Here is a 19,869-nt window from a genome sequence, read left to right on the forward strand (position 1 = left end):
TAATCTTGTTACTAGGTTAAACTGGGAGGTAGATGTTTAGAGAAGCAAGAAGCCATCAGTGATTTAGATTTCTCAGTAGCTGAAGACACAAAGCTTCTGTGTTCCACCCTTACATATCAAATACCAGCAATTTAGAGCACTCAGGGGTCAACTGGTTTGAGCCTTGCGCGTGAGGAGGAGCAGTGAAGGGGAGACAGGAGAGGGAACTAGAACTCTGATCATCACTGGTTTTATTTCAATAGAAACCCTTGAGAAATGCAAAGTTTACACAGCAGAGGACAATAAACCATCTCTCACATTAACAGTGCGTACTCCTTATTCTGATGACACCATGCAGAGATACCCACCAAGCCAGAGCTATCTGGGGACAGGCAGAGACCACCCACCTGTCTCCCTGAGTCTGTTGATTCCCTCCCGGGAAGAGGGATTACACGTGAAAATAAACAGAGCAGACACAAGCACCCAGGTACCCAGGCGTGTGTCGGTGCTGGTGCAGAGGCGGCAGCAGGGGTGTGAGACACCAGCTGCTCCCACAAATCAACCACAACAAAGCTGCACAGCTCCGGGCCTACAAGGCGGGGGGATGGGGGAGCCCTCCCTGCATCCCTGAGCCAGCTGGCGCTGCAGCCCCTGCACAGTGGGGCTGCCCCCCAAGCAGCCTCCCGCACGCCCCCCAAGCCGGCCCGGCAGACAGCGCGCCGGGCCTGCCCCAGCTCACCCTAGCCGCGCGCTCGCACAAAAGGGAGCCAGCAAATCGCCGCTCGGACACCTGAGCGTGAGGGCCACGGGCACGGGCAGCGCGCGGTGCATCGCCCCGGGAGGGAGGGACGGACGGACACAGCCACATGCAGCCCGGCGACATGACTGCGGGAGGAAGGTGCAGCCCAGGCTCCTCCTGCTGGTGCTGCGAGCGCGCCCCACTTACCGCGCGCCGGCCGGGCTCCCTCGCCTCTGCCCCGGGCAGCGCGGCCGCCACCGCCGCGGCGGCAGGAAGTTCCCAGCCTGTGCATTGTCCGCGCTCTTCCCCCGGCGCCGAGCAGCCTCGGCCTCCCGCCCGCCCCACCCCGCACGACAGCCGGGGGCAGGGCCGCCGTGCAAGTGACAGGCTGGAGAGCCAGTGACGCGCGGCTGAGGAGGGGCCGGCCCGGCCCAGTCCAGCTCTGGCTCCCCGCCCCGACTTCCCTTCCCGATCCCCCACCCCCGGGGCTGCGCTTCAGCAGCGGAGCGAGCTCCCCGGCAGCTGGCTCGGCCGTCACCGCGGTTCCGGGGCAGGGAGGGGTGAAGGGAGAGAGGGAGCCGGCTACAGGCACCTCGCTCAAAGTGATGGGGCTCGATGCTAATGAACGAAATCCAGGTATTTCTCTCTCCTGTCGCGCGAATTAGTTGCCCTAGGCGAGTGTTTCCGCGGACCCCTTTTAAAGCCCAGCAGAGAGTGTGGTGGTCGGTGCCGTGTGATTGAAAGCAGCAGCATCCCACGCTGTGTTTGCCCACTGTCCCACCACCAGGATCTAGGGGGAGAGTCAGCAGGAGAACCTAGGTGCCCGTGATCTAAAGGGCTTTTCATTTCAAAAGACCTCCAAGTGCTTCTTAAGCTGTAGTCACAGAGCACCACTGAAATACTGCCACTGCTGGGGTGGAATGCGAGTACAGCCGCTGGAGGGAGAGTTTGATCAAAAGAGGATATGGGGTCCACTAGTGGTTAGTTAGGGAAAACTGGAGTTGGGACACCTAGATTCTGTTCTTGACTCTGTCACAACCACATGGGATTATGGTGTGACTTTAGGCAAATCATGTAACCTCAATTTGCCAGAGTATCTACCTCACATGACTGGTACAGTTTAATTAATTAACGTTTGTAATGTGGCTTGAATTCCTTGGATGAAGCAGGCTGTATATAAATGCAAAATATTATTATTTTTAACACAAAAGCAAACCTGCCTCTTACAAATCTGCCTCCCGGGATCTTTAATGTCCAAAGCCCCAACACTTAACATACACATGCTTTACTATTGATTTACTCACAGTAGTAAAGTTAAGCATGTACATAAGTGTTTGTAGGATCATGGCCCACAACTATATGTTCTTTAGTGTAGGAGCCATGTCTTCAAATACAAAACCTAGCACAATGGGGCCTTGATCTTGACTTATGCCTCCAGATACTACTAAAATATATATAAAAAAAATAATAATCCAAAGCAGATAGGACCTTGGGTTTGAAGTTTCCTCTGACAGACATGCATACAGTATACTGCATGGAGTTCCATTTATCTTTCTGGGATCAATGAACAGCTGACTTCAGGATCTGAACAAATATGTAAGATTTGCTATCGAATATATAGCATGTTAGTGACGTAGAGTAGTTCATTGTAACTGCATCCATCTACAGCGTATGTCTACACTACAGGATTATTCCGATTTTACAGAAACCGGGTGACATTGAAAAAAGGTGAGAAACGATTTTTTTCTCTTTTCTTTCATGGAGGGGGAGAGGGGTAAATTGACAACATATACCCTGAACCACCCGGGACAATGCTTTTGACCCTTCAGGCATTGGGAGCTCAGCCAAGAATGCAAATGCTTTTCGGAGACTGCGGGGACTGTGGGATAGCTGGAGTCCTCAGTCTCCCCTCCTTCCCTCCATGACCGTCCATTTGATTCTTTGGCTTTCTGTTACGCTTGTCACACAGCACTGTGCTGAGTCCCTGCTGTGGCCTCTGTCTGGAGATTTTTTCAAATGCTTTGGCATTTCGTCTTCTGGAACGGAGCTCTGATAGAACAGATTTGTCTCCCCATAAAGCAATCAGATCCAGTATCTCCCGTACAGTCCATGCTGATCAGCGCTCCACGCTGGGCAAACAGGAAATGAAATTCAAAAGTTCATGGGGCTTTTCCTGTCTACCTGGCCAGTGCATCCGACTCCAGATTGCTGTCCAGAGCGGTCACAGTGGTGCACTGTGGGATAGCTCCCAGAGGCCAATACCATCTAATTGCGGCCACACTAACCCTAATCCAAAATGGCAATACCGATTTGAGCGCTACTCCCCTCATTGGGGAGGAGTACAGATATCGATATTAAGAGCCCTTTATATCGAAATAAAGGGCTTCGTTGTGTGGACGGGTGCAGGGTTACTTCGGTTTAACGCTGCTAAATTTGGTATAAACACTGAGGGCTTGGCTACACTTGCAAGTTGCAGCGCTGGTAGAGGCTTTCCAGCACTGTAATTAGTAACCGTCCACACCTGCAAGGCACATCCAGCGCTGCAACTCCCTGGCTGCAGCGCTGGCTGTACACCTGGCCAGGTTGGGGTGTAGCGATTGCAGCGCTGGTGATCCAGCGCTGCTCATCAAGTGTGGACACACACCAGCGCTTTTATTGGCCTCCAGGGAATAAGGAGATATCCCAGAATGCTTTTAACTAAATTACTTCCTTTGTTTTGTTATGCAGCCTCTCTTTGTTTTGTTGTGAACTCCGATCGGAGCTCCGTTGAACTGCTTATCTAAAAAACAAACACTGATCACAGCAAACAGGAGCTATCTGTACCTGGCTGTGAAAGATCAAATGAGAGGCAAGCAGTTTGCTTGACAGAGAAACAGCGTTGGATGCAGGCTGTTTGCAATTAAGACTAAGGGTTCACAAACATTTTGTGATTTTTCAATCCAGGGAAGCTAACATACAGTGTTGGCTCCAAAAATCCACTCTCTCTATCTTCCCCGCTCCCTGTCACAGTACACCACCCTCCACCCCCCTCTTTTGAAAAGCACGTTGTTGCCACTTGAATGCTGGGATAGCTGCCCATAATGCAGCACTCCCAACAGCGCTGTAAATGCTGCAAATGTGGCCACACACCAGCGCTGGTAGCTGTGAGTGTGGCCATAAACCAGCGCTGGCCCTGCACAGCTGCATGACCAGCGCTGTAACTCCCAGCGCTGCAACTTTCAAGTGTAGCCAAGCCCGTAGTGTAGACCAGGCCACAGATACCTTGCTTGTCATTGGTGAGCGAACCCAGAACCTTCAGCACCAAAGACACAAGCCCCTGCCAGTTGGGAAGGAGGAATAACACCTTATTCTATACATCACCCTGATGTGTAGAAGTCTGAGGCTAGCCACCCAGGGGAGCATATAGTACACTGGTTTACCGCACATTACCATATCCCCCTATAATCATTCACACAGCCAACTATAATAGCCTGCTACAGTTAAACATTGTAGAAGGGTTGTGCTTTTAATGCTGAAGATACTTGACAATATGTTTAGATTAATAGATGTCATAGATTTTTAAGGCAAAAAAAATTATGATCTCTTCTGAATTCCTGTGTAATGCATGCATGAAGCCCATGTGTTACACTGTTTGAGCTAGAGCATATCTTTTAGAAAGATGTTCCATCTTGATGTAAAGTCTTTAAGTAATGGAGACTCCACCCTGTCCCTAGGTAAGTTTTTCCAGTGGTTAATTACAATCACTATAAAAAACTGCCCCTTATTTCTAGCCTGAATTTGTCTGGCTTCAGCGTCCAATTAGTGGACCTTGTTATGCCTTTTTCTGCAATAGTAAATAACTGTCTGCTATTAGAAATCTCTTCCTCATGTTGGTACTTGTAGACTGTGATCAAGCCACTTTTTAACCTTCTTTTGGAGAAGCTAAATAGATTGAGATTCTTAACTTTCTCACTCCGCCCATGTTTCCCTGACCTTGAATCACTAGTGTAACTCTTTTTTGAACCCTTTGCAATTTTTCAACATCCTTTTGGAAACGTGGGCTCCAGAACTTGATACAGTATTCTAATAATGGTCTCACTGATGCCGTATAAAGAGGAAATACCACCTCCCCACTACTTGATATTCCCGTTTATACATCTAAGGCTCTGTTAGCTCTCTTAGCTACAACATGGCATTGGGAGCTCATGTTCAACTGGTGACCTACCTGACCTCTGGAAGTGAGGTCTGAACATAGAATAGTTTCCCCAGGAATATGGTAGCAGCCTCATCCCTTGGGATGTTTAAAACTGCACTGGGAAACACAGGGGACAATCCAACTTTGGACACTGAGGTAAGAACTTGGTGGAACCTGTCAGGCTTTTTCCATTTCCAGCTTTTGTGATTACAGAACAATCCTCACCCCTTATAACTTTGATGGGGCCTATGATGCACAAGGTTCGGAGTCGGAGGACTTCAGAATAGTGATTCCTGCCTCCTTTGAAAGAGAAGATTCAAGACATGATTCTCAAGTGGTTAAACATGCATGACCAAAGCAACAGGGGGACAGAGTGCAGAGTCACTCCTGTTATACCCCTATGCACATTTTACTTTAAATCTGAACTGGGAGCATTGCAGGCACCTGAATCTCCATGCCTATGGTCCACTCCTAGTTAAATCCAGATTCTAATATAAGAGGTATATTTTGTATCACCCTGATACTGAAAAGTCTTCCAAGGTGCTTTCATGCCTTTCCTTGCACAAATGTGTCAGTTTTGTACAAAATTGTTTCCAGTATTGCCAGCTCTTGTGACTTTACCAGGAGACTGGCAATATTTGGTGTTTTTCTGAAAGGCCCAGCTCCTGGATTCAAGTGATTATGTGAGACTCTCAGCCATAGGCGCTGACTCCGTGGGTGCTGTGGGGCTGGAGCATCCCTGGGGAAAAGTTAGTGGGTGCTCTGCACCCACCAGCAGCCAAGCTCCCCCTGCCCCCACTCCCTCCTCCTCCTCCTCCTCCCCCGAGCACTCCGCATCCCCACTTCTCCCCCTCCGTCCCAGTGCTTCCCGCCCACCACCTAACAGCTGTTTGGTGGCACTTAGGACTTTCTCGGAGAGAGTGGGAGGAGAGGGCACGCAGCATGCTCAGGGGAGGAGGCAGAGAAGAGGCAGGGCGGGGCAGGGACTTGGGGGAAGGGGGTGGAAAGGGGGTGGGGCAAGGGCGGTGCAGGGGCAGGGCCGGGGGGTGGGCGAGCACCCACTGGGCAAGCACCCACTGGGCAGAGGGGAAGTCGGAGCCTATGCTCTCAGCTTTCATTTAAAAGAAAAAGAAGCAAAATAGGTTGTCTCTAGCTCTTACAGTTGCAAAGCAACACTTGAAAACATGAACCCTAAAGGTTCAAAAACCATAAAGCAAACAAAAAACTCAAATCAGCTTATTTTAAAAATATCATTATTCGGGAGGACCCGACTCATGAGTTTGAACAGATGAGGTTGGCAACACTATAGCCATCTGACAGCTCTTCAGGGATGTATGTGCAATGAGTTAGTGAGTCTAAACCCAGTTCTTTGTGGACAAGTGACACATCACAATTAGAATGAGTTGTCTTCCTTGTTGACAGTCTCAGTAGACAGGTCAAATACTGAACGTTCCATGGATACTGAACTCCGCTCCCAACCCTAGAAGTGGTCCCTTCAAGTCATGGCTCAGGCACATTGTCAGGGCAGGGTGTGAGAATTTTGAATGGCTGTTGCCTGTGCTGTATAGCTCTTGTGGCTACGTAGGAATGAAGCTCTCTGTTTATCCACAAGAGCTATACAGCACAGGCAGTGGCTGTACAACTTCTTACATACTGTTGTTGTCCACTCCACCAGCCAAGGCCCAAATGTGAATATGACACATGACAAAAACTCAGAATGAAGGACACAGCAAATTATGTTTGCAAGAAATGTAAAATACAGTGACACCTTCCCTCGGTGTAAATAACACTTTCATAACTTCACTGTCATGATTCTCTTTTTCTGAAATAAATAATTTTCAACAACAAAAATCAAATTTTATATGGACTGTAGGTAGCTTTGGGACCAAAATGAGGGACATTTGAGAGGCATGTCACCAATCCACAATAGTCATTCTTTGGAGAGGATGGATGGTCCAGTGGTTAGGGTGTAACCTGGGCAGATCTGGAGTCAATTCCCTGCCCTGCCACAGACTTCCCATGTGACCTTTGGCAAGTCATTTGTTCTCTGTGCCTTAATTTCCCATTTGTAAAATGGGATTTTCCTATTTCCCTTCCTCACAAAAGTGCTGACAGTGGCCTTGTCTTCACTGCTGGAAAGAGGGGATTTTTTTTGCCTCCATAATTAATGTGTGTGGTAAAAACACAGTGGAGGTCCCAAAATGTATTAGGTAAGGCAGTGGTATGGTGCTGATGCCGACTAGTTTACCTTGTGGTAAAACTAATATGCCTTGTTTTCACTGGGTTTTCACCTCGGGATAGTTCATGTGTATTAGTTACCCTGAGATAAAAACGTACCTTTTGTTATCAGTTAAGACAAGACCTGAGAGATGCTCAGACACTATGGCGATGGGAGCCATACAAGTACCTGAAATAAATGTGAGATACAATTAAATCAACATAAATACAAAAATAAAATACACATTAATGGGGCAAAAATCACTCATGAACCCCAACTAAAAATGTACAAAAATGCAGCCTGTTTCTTAGCTTTTAATGAAAATGTAAATAGTAATGAGGGGGTTGCTTTGCATAGCTAGTCACATTAGTGGGAAAGATTGTATTGTTATGTTCTCCTTTAAAGTAGGAGACACGACTCAGAACTAAGAAAGATTTGAATAAATGATTTGAAATCATACTATTTTCCATTAACCATGCCTATTTTACCTGCCTCCACCTATTACTGTTTTAAGATAATCATTTGCTTCATAACCATAGTTTCCATTATGTTCGGTAGATTAACTGTTTATAATTTAGTGTTTTCCTGCTGAAGCTGAATTACAGCTCAAATTCCCGGGTTAGTAATCTTAACGCAGTTCTGGGCTTAGTTCTGCCCAGCTGAACATCACTTCTCCTCCTCCTTTAGTTGTACAATCATGTTGGTTTTATGATTCCGGGACCTTCATTTTCATAGAGTTCAGTAGTTTGTTCCAATACTCCAGAATCACAAACTAGCTCGGGAACAAGTCAGCAAGATAGAGGGACAAGAGAAAATTGTTCTTGATTAGCTTTGGAAGGCCACCTAGTGGTTTTAGTTGGGTAACACCAAAGGACTCTGATCGAATCAAAGCATTTACAGCCATTTTTGCTGAGTGGTTATTTGTAGGCTTAGTTCCATTGTGCTCCAGCTGGTTTTGATGTTTGTGCTCAAGAATAGAAATTTCAAAACCTGCTGGCAAGGTCCCCAAACTATCCAAACTCCACTCATCAAAAGGATATTTACCAAGCTGCTGACTTCTCATTGCTATTGTACTTTATGTCTTCATCATTTGTTACGTGTTGCCATACCAGACCCTGAGTCCCTTTGCAGTGAGGGAGCCCTTTATAAATAAAATGTATTATTATTAACCCTTAAGTAGCAAAACAAAACACCCTTTCTCAACCAATAATACATCACGGATTGATTTTTCCAGGTTCAAATCATCCAGTTCCGCTTACCAGACCTGTAAAATGTTCCACCCACTTCCTTAGAGCTTTTTAGTCATTAAAATAAATGCTCTGTCATATTTTCCCTGGAAAAAAATGATGTGGAGGATGTTAAAAGGATACAAACTGTCACCGCCAACTTAGTCCTAGCAGGCTTTTCACAAAAGCTAAGATCAAAAGAAATCTTTATTTGATTGTTTTGAGCCAATTGAGAGTGCAGTTTTACAAATACAAACTCCTTCACAGTGGTCATCAATCCAGATTATCACAGCACCAAGAAATGAAACAGACTTCACTGATTTTTCCTGTCAAAGCTGAGAGAAAAAGTAAAGAGATGCACAAATGATGAAAATATGCTAGCTGCAGTCCTTAGATTTTTTCCATTTTAATAATCTACTCTGCTATTAGTAACATAGGAAAGGAAATGTTTATTTACAATAAATCATTTTAAAGTGAATGTTGTTCGTTTGCAAAAAAACAAGCCAATCTATTATGGACAAGTACAGATCATGGTTGGAAGATGTCACTGAGAGGTCATTTGCCATCAGCTTTTTGACTAAGTCTTTTTTCCAAGTTATAAAGATTTATGTTCATTATGGTAACTTTAAGGCTATTTTATTTGCATTACTCTCATTTGTTGCAAACCCACCTAATCATTCTAATTTCCACAGGTGTAATCAAAGGTGCGTAGAGGCGGCGGGGACAAGGAGAGGGAGTGTGGGAAAGATCTGGGGGATGCAATGGAGGCAATAAGCAAGTAAATGAGTCGGTGTGTGGACAGAGAGTGTCTGAGAGCTGCTGAAACTTCATAAATGAGCTGGAGGCTGGGCATAGACATGAGAAGCATGAATCAGAAATTTGCACACAAGGATGGAAGATAAAATATTAAATTGGCTCAATCCAATCACAGGAAAGAGACCCTCCTGGAGATGCAACTTGCCCTCCACTTTGCTTGGAGTAACATTTAGTATTTGATTTCCCTATTTAATTTTTAAAAAGAAGATTAAGACATCATGTTTTTTACTGATTTCACTCTACAGCTTCACACTTGCACAGCTGAGACTGCGTGGGTCTCCCTAGTGAAAATGTAACACAAAACCATGCTCATGAAACTACTGGTTGTATTAACATCAATATGATCTAATCTATCTACCTATGGTATTGCTATCATGCCTGTCAAGGTGTTATCTAAGCCCCACAGTATGCATTTAAATGATTCCTTAGTTTCATATAGTATAATAGTAATATAACACCTGGATCTTTTATAGCACTTTTCATCAGTGGATCTCAAAGTGCTTTACCAAGGTGGTAAGTATCATTATCCCCATTTGTACAGATGGGGAAATGGAGGCACATAGCAATGGAATGACTTGTTCAAGGCCACCCAGCAGGCCACTGGCAAATCTGAGGACAGGATCCAGGTCTGCTCAGTACCTGCCAGTGTCTGTCCACTGGGCCACAGTCTCTCCGGTATTGTTATAATACTGTTATTGTTATTATTAGTTTCAATTATTTGTAACTCTATATTTAATGTAAATTTTACTACTTGTGCATAAAGCTGATTTTACAGCTCTTCTATTTGTTTTCATGAGCCTAGAGACCAACCTTTAGTGGTGACTTAGAAACCTAGAAGGTCCCAACTTGTAAAGTTCAGCAATTTTTGAGTTATGTCCATGCAACTTTTAAAAAAAAAACTTAATGTCTTTGCAGCAGAAAAAGGCTATTTTATTCACACACATACAATTCAAAATAATTTACTCAAACTCCCCAACCAAATTCACTTTTGGCTAAGACTAAACATGGAAAATTTCAGCTCAAAATTTTTTCTTTGGAAAGTTCTGCTCACATAGACCAGAGGGGCTAGAATACTTTCTGGGGTTTTATACTTTGCCTGTCACTGTACAATCTGAGGGCCAACAAAAGTCTGAAGGAAATCAGAGCACTAGATCCTCAGCTGCTGTAAATTGGCCCATGGTAGTCAACAGAGCAACGCTGACGTACAGTAACTCCTCACTTCAAGTTGTCCCGGTTAACATTGTTTCATTGTTATGTTGCCTATCAATTAGGGAACATGCTCATTTAAAGTTGTGCAATGCTCCCTTATAACGTCCTTTGGCAGCCGCCTGCTTTGTCCACTGCTTGCAGGAAGAGCAGCCCGTTGCAGCTAGCTGGTGGGGGCTTGGAACCAGGGTGGACCGGCAGCCCCCCTATCACCTCCCTGCTCCCCTAAGTTCCCTGTGCAGCAGCCGCCCAGCAGACTACCAATCGGTAGTTCAACTGTCCCTCCCCCACTGCCATGTGCTGCTCCTGCCCTCTGCCTTGGAGCTGCTCCCAGAGACTCCTGCTTGCAGGGGGAGAAGAAGGGGGCTAATGTCAGGGTGTCCTTCTCCCCTCTGCTCCTGCACCCCACTTACCCCTTCTCCATATAGAGCAGGGAGGGGACATGGTCGGAGAGAGACAGAGAAAGCTTGGGGCAGCTGCTGCTGTCTCAACTTCCTGATCCACTTAAAAAGATAATACACTTAAGAGTGGGTCAGCTTACTTAAAGGGGCAGTGTGCATCTCTCTCTCTCACACACACAAGGTGTGTGTCTGTTTCTGTCTGCTATGCTGTCTCCCCTCCCTTGTGTTTGTGCTGCCTTGTGTGAGAGGCTACATTAACAACCATGTGTTAACTCTTGAGGGCTCAGACAAGTGCTGGTTCATCATTTAGCAGTAAGGCATTCCCTGGGAAATATCCCTCCCTCTTCCACCCTCTGACTTCACCACCTCAACCAAGCTTCACAATCATCATAGCTGTGAACAGTATTAAATTGTTTGTTTAAAACATATACTGTTAGTATATCTATATAATATATAGTATTTTGTCTGGTGAAAAAAAATATCCCTGGAACCTAACCCCCCCCCCCCCCCATTTACACTAATTCTTATGGGGAAACTGGATTCACTTAACATCGTTTCACTTAAAGTCGCATTTTTCAGGAACATAACTACAATGTTAAGTGAGGCGTTACTGTACACTAAGGATCTGACTCTCCGTGTTTGCTGATGCTTATTTCAGTGCAAAAAAGGGACAAAACACAGCCACCTAGCATGATGCTAGGTTGAGTATTGACTATGCAAGTACCTGATGTGCAGCATGTGATTGCAAACTACTTCCTTCTATCTCCTCACCTGTAGCATTGTCCCGGAGATAGCAAAACACAACAAGGTACTCTCAGTCCCCGCTTCTAAAAAGTATATAGGCTCCTAACTTCCATCTTGCAAGGCCCTAATCTTCAAACTACCTGGCTACCTCAAATATTATTGCTAAGGGTCTACTGTCTCCTATGCAAGAAAATCCTGGATGTGAGAAAGGAAATGCAATGAGTTCCTACTAGCAAAGTTTTCTTAAAATTGTCCTATAAGTGGGATTGGACTCCCTTCTCCCCATGGACATAAGCAGGGGTTTGACCCTTTAAGGCCACAGGTCTCTTACCATCTACTGAGGGCCTGTGCTTCCTCGCTAACCTCCCAACCAACAACTTTCTTTTTTTTTCCTTACTGACCACTGCTCCTGAAACCACCACCACCACCTTCATCAGGAGAAAGAGCTGTCACTGGACACTGGTTCAGACCCCACAAAGTAATACTGACAAGGTCAGGATTATCTTGTGCTGGGACACCCTATGGAGTTGAGGAGATAGAACAAAGTGCAAGACCAGATAGGAGCTTCTATACAGGTGAAATGGGTCTTGATCTGCAGACGCATCAGGGACGATCCACCCTAGGGCATTGAGAAGAATGGGCAATTGCTAGTATGTGCTACTAACCATTTAATTACAAAGTGACCACAAGTTTAAAAATCCCCACCGTAAAATTAATCTTCCCAGGACATCAGTAGGTATATACACTCAGACTGAGATAACTCAATTCACAGTCTGAATAGCATTATTGCCCTCAATGACACCAATATATCACCAAGCCTATCAGAAGACTTAGCATCACAAAAGGATCACCATGCAGTTTGTGAGCACAGTGTGACAGTGTTACCTCCTGCCACCAGCAGGCTGCCAAGAAACACGTCTCTGGGTACGTCTACACTACGGGATTATTCCGAATTTACATAAACCGGTTTAGTAAAACAGATTGTATAAAATCGATTGCGCGCGGCCACACTAAACACATTAAATCGGTGGTGTGCGTCCACGGTCCGAGGCTAGCGTCGATTTCGGGAGCGTTGCACTGTGGGTAGCTATCCCATAGCTATCCCATAGTTCCCGCAGCCTCCCCCGCCCCTTGGCATTTCCGGGTTGAGATCCCAGTGCCTGATGGGGCAAAAATCATTTTCGCGGGTGGTTCTGGGTACAGCCTCACCCCTCCCTCCCTGAAAGCAGCAGACAACCGTTTCGCGCCTTTTTTGCTTGGTGAACTGTGCAGACGCCATAGCACAGCAAGCATGGACCCTGCTCAGCTCAATACCACAATCGTGGATGTTTTAAACACCTCGCGCACTCTCGTGCAGTATATGCTGAACAAGGACCTTCGAACAGAGTCGAGGAGGAGGCGGATACGGCAGCGCGGCGATGACAGTGATGAGGACGTAGACACAGAATTCTCTCAAACCGCGGGCCCCTGCGCTTTGCAGATCCTGATGGTAATGGGGCAGATTTTATCCATTGAACGCCGATTTTGGGCCCGGGAAACAAGCACTGACTGGTGGGACCGCATTGTGTTGCAGGTGTGGGACGATTCCCAGTGGCTGCGAAACTTTCGCATGCGTAAGGGCACTTTCATGGAACTTTGTGACTTGCTTGCCCCTGCCCTGAAACGCCATAATACCAAGATGAGAGCAGCCCTCACAGTAGAGAAGCAAGTGGCGATAGCCCTGTGGAAGCTTGCAACGCCAGACAGCTACCGGTCAGTCGGGAATCAATTTGGAGTTGGAAAATCTACTGTGGGGGCTGCTGTGATGCAAGTAGCCAAAGCAATCACTAAGCTGCTGCTACGAAAGGTTGTGACTCTGGGAAACGTGCAGGCCATAGTGGATGGCTTTGCTGCACTGGGATTCCCTAACTGTGGGGGGGCGATAGATGGAACCCATATCCCTATCTTGGCACCGCAGCACCAGGGCACCCAGTACGTAAACCGGAAGGGGTACTTTTCAATGGTGCTGCAAGCACTGGTGGATCACAAGGGACGTTTCACAAACATCCATGTGGGATGGCCAGGGAGGGTTCATGACGCTCGCGTATTCAGAAGCACTACTCTGTTTAAACGGCTGCAGCAAGGGAATTACTTCCCAGACCAGAAAATAACAGTTGGGGATGTTGAAATGCCTGTCGTTATCCTGGGGGACCCAGCCTACCCCTTGATGCCATGGCTCATGAAGCCATACACAGGCAGCCTGGACAGTGGTCAGGATCTGTTCAATTACAGGCTGAGCAAGTGCAGAATGGTGGTGGATTTGGCCGTTTAAAGGCGCGCTGGCGCACATTACTGACTCGCTCAGACCTCAGCCAAACCAATGTCCCCTATGTTATTGCTGCTTGCTGTATTCTCCACAATCTCTGTGAGAGTAAGGGGGAGCCCTTTATGGCGGGGTGGGAGGCTGAGGCAAATCACCTGGCCGCTGATTACGCGCAGCCAGACACCAGGGAGATTAGAAGAGCACACCAGGAAGCGGTGCGCATCAGAGAAGCTTTGAAAACGAGCTTCATCAATGGCCAGGGTACAGTGTGACTGCTGTGTTTGTTGATGAACACCCACCCCCCTTGATTGACTCATTCCCTGTAAGCAACTCTCCCTCCCCGTTTGAGTACAGCTTACTTATGCAAATAAAGTCACTCTCGTTTAAAAATCATCAATTCTTTATTAATTCATTATAAAAAGAGGGAGAGAAGAAAGGGTGTGGTTTGGGAGGAGGATAGGAAGGATGGAGAAGGCCATTAAAAAAATTTCACATTAACGACAGCCTTCTGGTTGGGCTGTCCACGGGGGTGGAGTGGGCGGGTGCACGGAGCCTCCCCCCACGCGTTCTTACACGTCTGGGTGAGGAGGATATGGAACATGGTGAGGGTTGAGGGTGGTTACACAGGGGCTGCAGCGGCACTCTGTGATCCTGCTGCCGTTCCTGAAGCTCCACCAGACGCCGGAGCACGTCAGTTTGATCACGCAGCAGCCCAGAGTTGCATCCCGCCACCGCTGATCTTCCTGCCGCCACCTCTCATCTCGGTTGTCCCTCCTGTCCTCATGTTCATCCCTCCTGTCCTCACGTTCACTGGCCTCTTTCCTGTAATTTGATACCACGTCCTTCCACTCATTCAGATGAGCTCTTTCATTGCGTGTAACTTCCATAATATCCGAGAACATCTCATCTCGTGTCTTCTTTTTCCTCCGCCTTATCTGTGCTAGCCTTTGGGATGGAGGAGGGATGGTTGAAAAATTTGCAGCTGCATGAGGGAGATAAATATTTAGAAAGATACATTTTACAGAACAATGGTTATACTCTTTCACAGTGAACAGCACTATTCACCTAGCACATGTGATTTCCCTACAAGGTCGCATTTTTCATCTTAATAGTGAGTGCTTGCAGCTCTGGAGTTACAGATCTCACAGACACAGGTCCAGGCATCAGAATTCAGCTTGCATGCGGTCATGGTAAGCCACTGTCTTTCGGCTTCTGTAGTGATTTACCCCTCCCCCCAACGCATGGCTAATACCACGCTAGCTCCCTGCTAATCAACAACCTTCCCACCCCCCCACCCACTGCGTGGCTGGTAGCTTGGGGAAGATCGCCAGTGACCAAACACAAAAAAGATCATCGGCATTTCACTCCTCCCCTCCCCTCCCCCCGCTTCGCTACGTGCAGGAAAGGTTTTTTTTTAAGCTGCTGCAGTCCACGAACCCATTAGAAAAATGGCCACCCCCCTTACTTAAATTCCTGATTTTTAACCAGGTTATCCTGAACGATATCACTTTGCTGAGGATAACACAACAAGATAAAGAACGGATGCTTCTTGAATGCCAGCAGTCACCGGGACCATACGCTGCTATGCTTTGCCACGCAATGATACCTGATTACTTGCTACATGCATGGCGTGGTAAAGTGTCCTACCATGGTGGGCGGAACAAGGCTGCCTTGCCCAGAAACCTTCTGCAAAGGCTTCTGGAGTACCTACAGGAGCGCTTCATCGAGATGTCCCTGGAGGATTTCCTCTCAATCCCCGGACATGTTAACAAACTTTTCTAAGTAACTATACTGTCTGCGAATGCATCCCAAGTCCTCAGGGCAAATCAATCATTAAAAAACGCTTGCTTAAAAAACAATGTTTGCTATTTACAAAGGTACACTCACCAGAGCTCCCTTCCATGGCGTCATTGTCTGGGATAGTTGCTTGTGAGGGGAGCTGGGAGGAGGGTACGTCCGTCAGGGTGATAAAAAGCTCCTGGCTGCTGGGGCTCACGGAGTGCTGTGTGCTCTCTGCTAGGTCGTCCTCCTCTTCTTCATCTTCATCTTCCCCGTCTGCATAATCCTCAGCCATGGCAGAGATTACAACCCCCACCTCGGAATCCACGGTCAGGGGTGGGGTACTTGTGGCGCAGCCCCCTAAAATTGCATGCAGCTCAGCATAGAAGCGGCATGTTTTTCGACCTGCCCCGGACCTTCCGTTTGCTTCTTTGGTTTTCTGGTAGGCTTGTCTGAGCTCTTTAACTTTCACTCTGCACTGCACTGAGTCCCTGCTGTGGCCTTTATCCGTCATAGCCTTAGAAATTCTTTCAAATACTTTTTCATTTCGTCTTTTGGAACGCAGTTCTGTTAGCACTGAATCCTCTCCCCATATAGCGATCAGATCCAGTACCTCCCGTGCAGTCCATGCTGGGGCTCTTTTTCGATTCTCCGGAGACTGCATTGTTACCTGTGCTGATGAGCTGTGCGTGGTCACCTGTGCTGATGAGCTCTCGACGCTGGGGAAGCAGGAAATGAATTTCAAAAGTTCACGGGGCTTTTCCTGTCTATCTGGCCAGTGCATCCGAGTTCAGAATGCTGTCCAGAGCGGTCAGTGGTGCACTGTGGGATACCGCCCGGAGGCCAATACCGTCGATTTGCGGCCACACTAACCCTATTCCGATATGTTAATCCCGATATTAGCGCTACTCCTCTCGTTGGGGAGGAGTACAGAAACCGATTTAAAGAGCCATTAAAATCGATATAAGGTGCCTCCTAGTGTGGACGGTTGTGGCGTTAAATCGGTTTTACGCTCCTAAAACCGATTTAAACGCCTAGTGTAGACCAGGCTTCAGTAGGAATTTGTTTGGCCTTACCAGCAAGTTGAAAGATACTGCTGCTGGGTTTCTCCTCCTGCACTGGCAGCAATTGGTATTAACAGAGTACGGAATATGCACTCATCTATTTTAGTGGCTCTTTATGATGGCACGGCTGGGATTGGTTTACAGTGTGCAAAGAAAACAAATGGCAAATGCCACAGTATTTAAGACCAGGACTTCAGTGTAGAAACAAACTGAAGCCAGTAACAAGGTGAATAAGTTATATCTTAAGTCATTACCTCACTACTCAACAACAGACTGCTTCATAAAATCTAAAAATGGGCAAGGCCTATTAGACCATCCAGCCCATATCCCGGACAACACACAATTGTTCCTTGCAGTATATTTTCTAGTTGTTGTTTTTTGTGTCCAGTCTAATTTTAAATATGCCTAGCTAGGAGGTTCTTATTGTTTCCCCTCGGAGATCCTTTCACAGCCTAATAGATGTTGAGTAATAGATTCCATAACCCTTGAAATAACAATTAGATTGTAAGCCTATAAATAATGCAAAACTTTGTTCTGTTCCTGTCTGTGTTTTGCAAACAAATATAATCTTACTGAAGTCCACACCAGAGGGACATTTTGCATAATATTTCAGTAAAGACGAGGAGCAAGTGAAGTTTGTTTATATCTTACAGAAAACAACTCAGGGAAACTGAAGAGAGCTGCTATACATCCTGAGGATCTGATGGCATCATAAACCACTCTTGCAGTTACACAGTGTCTTGAGAGCTTTCCGTTGTGTCTATCTTAGCCGGTATGTAATTAACAGTGAGGTTTGGGATACGAATATAATACAACACGAACATAAGAGATATCCTGCCAATCCGGACACAGAATAAAAGCCCTAAAAGTCAAGACATTAAACTGCCAGGTTAAGTGCACAAGCATCTGGCTGTGAATGGAGAACAGTGACACCTTGTGGTTCTGAATCTAAGGGGAGTGCCCCCTGCAGATTTGGCAGGGGTGTTCTGTCATACTCTATACCACCTAAGCAATAATATTTGTATTAAAACACAGCACCGCATTTCCGAAACCCATTCATTCCTCAGTTCTTTGCTACTATGTGCATGATGTGCCACATATAGCATGCACCTCTGAAGGGTTAAATACTGTTTCGCTGTACATATTTAAAGGCAGCAATACAAAATCAAGTGTATAGCAACCACCTGCTGTTTGCAACATCTGTTAAGAGTGTAATGGGTAGCTGCATATGATGCCAGCTTTGAGCATTTACCCATTTAACACATTTCCAATAGCATCATTCACCTTCCCCACAGGAGGAACCAACCAGGCAACTTTCACTTATTTAGCTTATAAAGCAGTTAGGAAATCGCCTCCTCACAACATTTTGCAACAATGATTTCTAACTCAGACCTCTGGGAGCTGTTATTGTTAGTTCATGCACCAGGGAGGGTGCAGTTTGAGGCTAAGAAGTCCTCAATGTTTGATTACACACACGGCAGAGCTGGAAGTCTCATGAAATAGGGCAGATGATAGAGCTTACAACCAAACTACTTAGACTGTAAGATCTTTGGGGTAGGGATTTTGTGTTGTGTGTTTGTACAGTGCCTAGCACAATGGGGTCCTGGGTGTTACAGCAATAAACAACAGTCTGCCGGGTCATTTTCTGTTAGATCATTTTACCCACCTCTGTCCTCTTTAAAACAAACTTCTTTTTTCCATCATGTAGTGTCTCACCGAGTAACCTTGTCATCTTATTGATATTCCGCATTTCTTCCCTCCGCTGTCTCCAGGGCCGGCTCCAGAGCCCAGCGGGGCAAGCACCCGCCTGGGGCGGCCCTTTCCCGGGGGGGGCGGCAGGCTGGGCCGGCGGACCTGCCGCAGTCATGCCTGCGGGAGGTCCACCGGAGCCCCGGGAGCAGCGGACCTGCCGCAGGCATGACTGCGGAGGGGACGCTTGGCCCGCGGCTCCAGTGGACCTCCCGCAGGCATGACTGCAGCAGCTCAACCGGAGCCGCTGGACCAGCCGAGCCGCGCGACCAGCGGACCCTCCGCTGTCATGCCCGCGGGAGGTCCGCTGCTCCCGCGGCTCGGGGGCACCTCCCGGGCATGACTGCTTGGGGTGGCCAAATTTGTAGAGCCGCTCCTGGCTGTCTCCCTACCCTTTCATTACCCTGCCTTGTTGTGTCCTGTCTACAGTTAGTTTGGGAGCTCGCTGGGGCCGATACTCTGTTGTTTAGGAGGCACCCAGCACGTCTGGGCATCACATTTTGTGGTTTTTTGCTTGCGTGGGCTCCTAAGAGAAAGTATTCTTAACCAGAAAGCAAGCAGTCCAAATGCAGCACTGGCACAAATGTACACTCAAAGGAGCACTTTAATGTGGACATGCCAGTTGTATTACTGGTGTGCTGGTGATTAACAGTCCAGGTTTCTCTTTTGCAGCCCAGGCCAGAGAGAACAGACTTGACTGTTGCGAGTTGTGATTACATCTACAGTGTGGTATAGCTTCGTGCACATAGCCAGTCTGTGCTAAAATATCCTACTTATATTTGTCTCTCAATCCTCACCTCCTTCAACCCCTCCTGACCCACTTGTTTGTGTCATCCACCAGTGTCTTCTAGAGTTTGGGGTATGGACTGTAATTGGCTATGGTTTTGTACAGCCCCTGGCACAATGTGGCTTCAGACTAAGTGGGTGGGTAATATAAAAGATTAAAGGCTTTACTGGTGGTGTCCAGCATCTAAGACCAATTGCATCACAGTGAACTGTAAGTACTTCCACCCACGAGCAAAACAGCTGTATGTTCATGTCAACAGAACTTCTGCTAGTCATGACGGGTGGGCACTATGCGATGAATCCAGATAATGTTATAGATGTCTGAGCTGATAACTTGGAGGGGTGGGGGGAGTGCAGTAGTTTTAGTTTCCTATTTCAGTCAGTTGTTGGCTTAGTAGCAGACCCAGCTTAAAGACGGCTACACTGAGCTATCTGAGTGGAATTTCCGAAGAGCCATTACAGTTAGGATTCTGGGGTGTGGACACACAAACTTTTAAAGTGGTGTCTCAGACTGTTTGCTAACACAGGTAACCACTTTCGCTATGCTTGACTTACACAGCATTTAGAAAGCAAGGCAAGGGTCTTATAAAATACCTCAGACAGATAAATACATTCTTTGTGAGATGAGCGTTTGTAAAGCAAGGTTTAAATATTGGTGACATTCAAGGCTTTGTCTGCAAGTAGAG

At 46.8% G+C, this 19,869-nt stretch overlaps 1 protein-coding gene and 1 long non-coding RNA gene across 5 annotated transcripts in view; one reads left to right on the forward strand and one right to left on the reverse strand.

The window, feature by feature from the left end:
- Nucleotides 1-1,355, reverse strand: part of AMER1 (APC membrane recruitment protein 1) — a 28,259-nt gene extending 26,904 nt beyond the window's left edge. Inside the window, exon 1 of one of the 4 annotated variants that reach the window (XM_045029224.1) lies at nucleotides 1,311-1,355. The gene's annotated coding sequence lies outside the window, so the exon portion shown is untranslated. Of the gene's footprint in view, nucleotides 1-386; nucleotides 431-718; nucleotides 788-925; nucleotides 1,028-1,310 lie in introns of those variants that run through there. The other 3 variants (XM_045029223.1, XM_045029225.1, XM_045029226.1) reach the window with 3 other exon arrangements.
- Nucleotides 1,219-19,869, forward strand: part of LOC123376944 — a 50,832-nt gene continuing 32,181 nt past the window's right edge. The window contains exons 1-2 of the long non-coding RNA XR_006582004.1: nucleotides 1,219-1,354; nucleotides 17,302-17,420. This is a non-coding gene — a long non-coding RNA (uncharacterized LOC123376944). The remainder of the gene's footprint in view (nucleotides 1,355-17,301; nucleotides 17,421-19,869) is intronic.

Source organism: Mauremys mutica, chromosome 9 (genome assembly GCF_020497125.1).
Source record: "Mauremys mutica isolate MM-2020 ecotype Southern chromosome 9, ASM2049712v1, whole genome shotgun sequence".
NCBI classification, from domain to species: Eukaryota; Metazoa; Chordata; order Testudines; family Geoemydidae; genus Mauremys; species Mauremys mutica.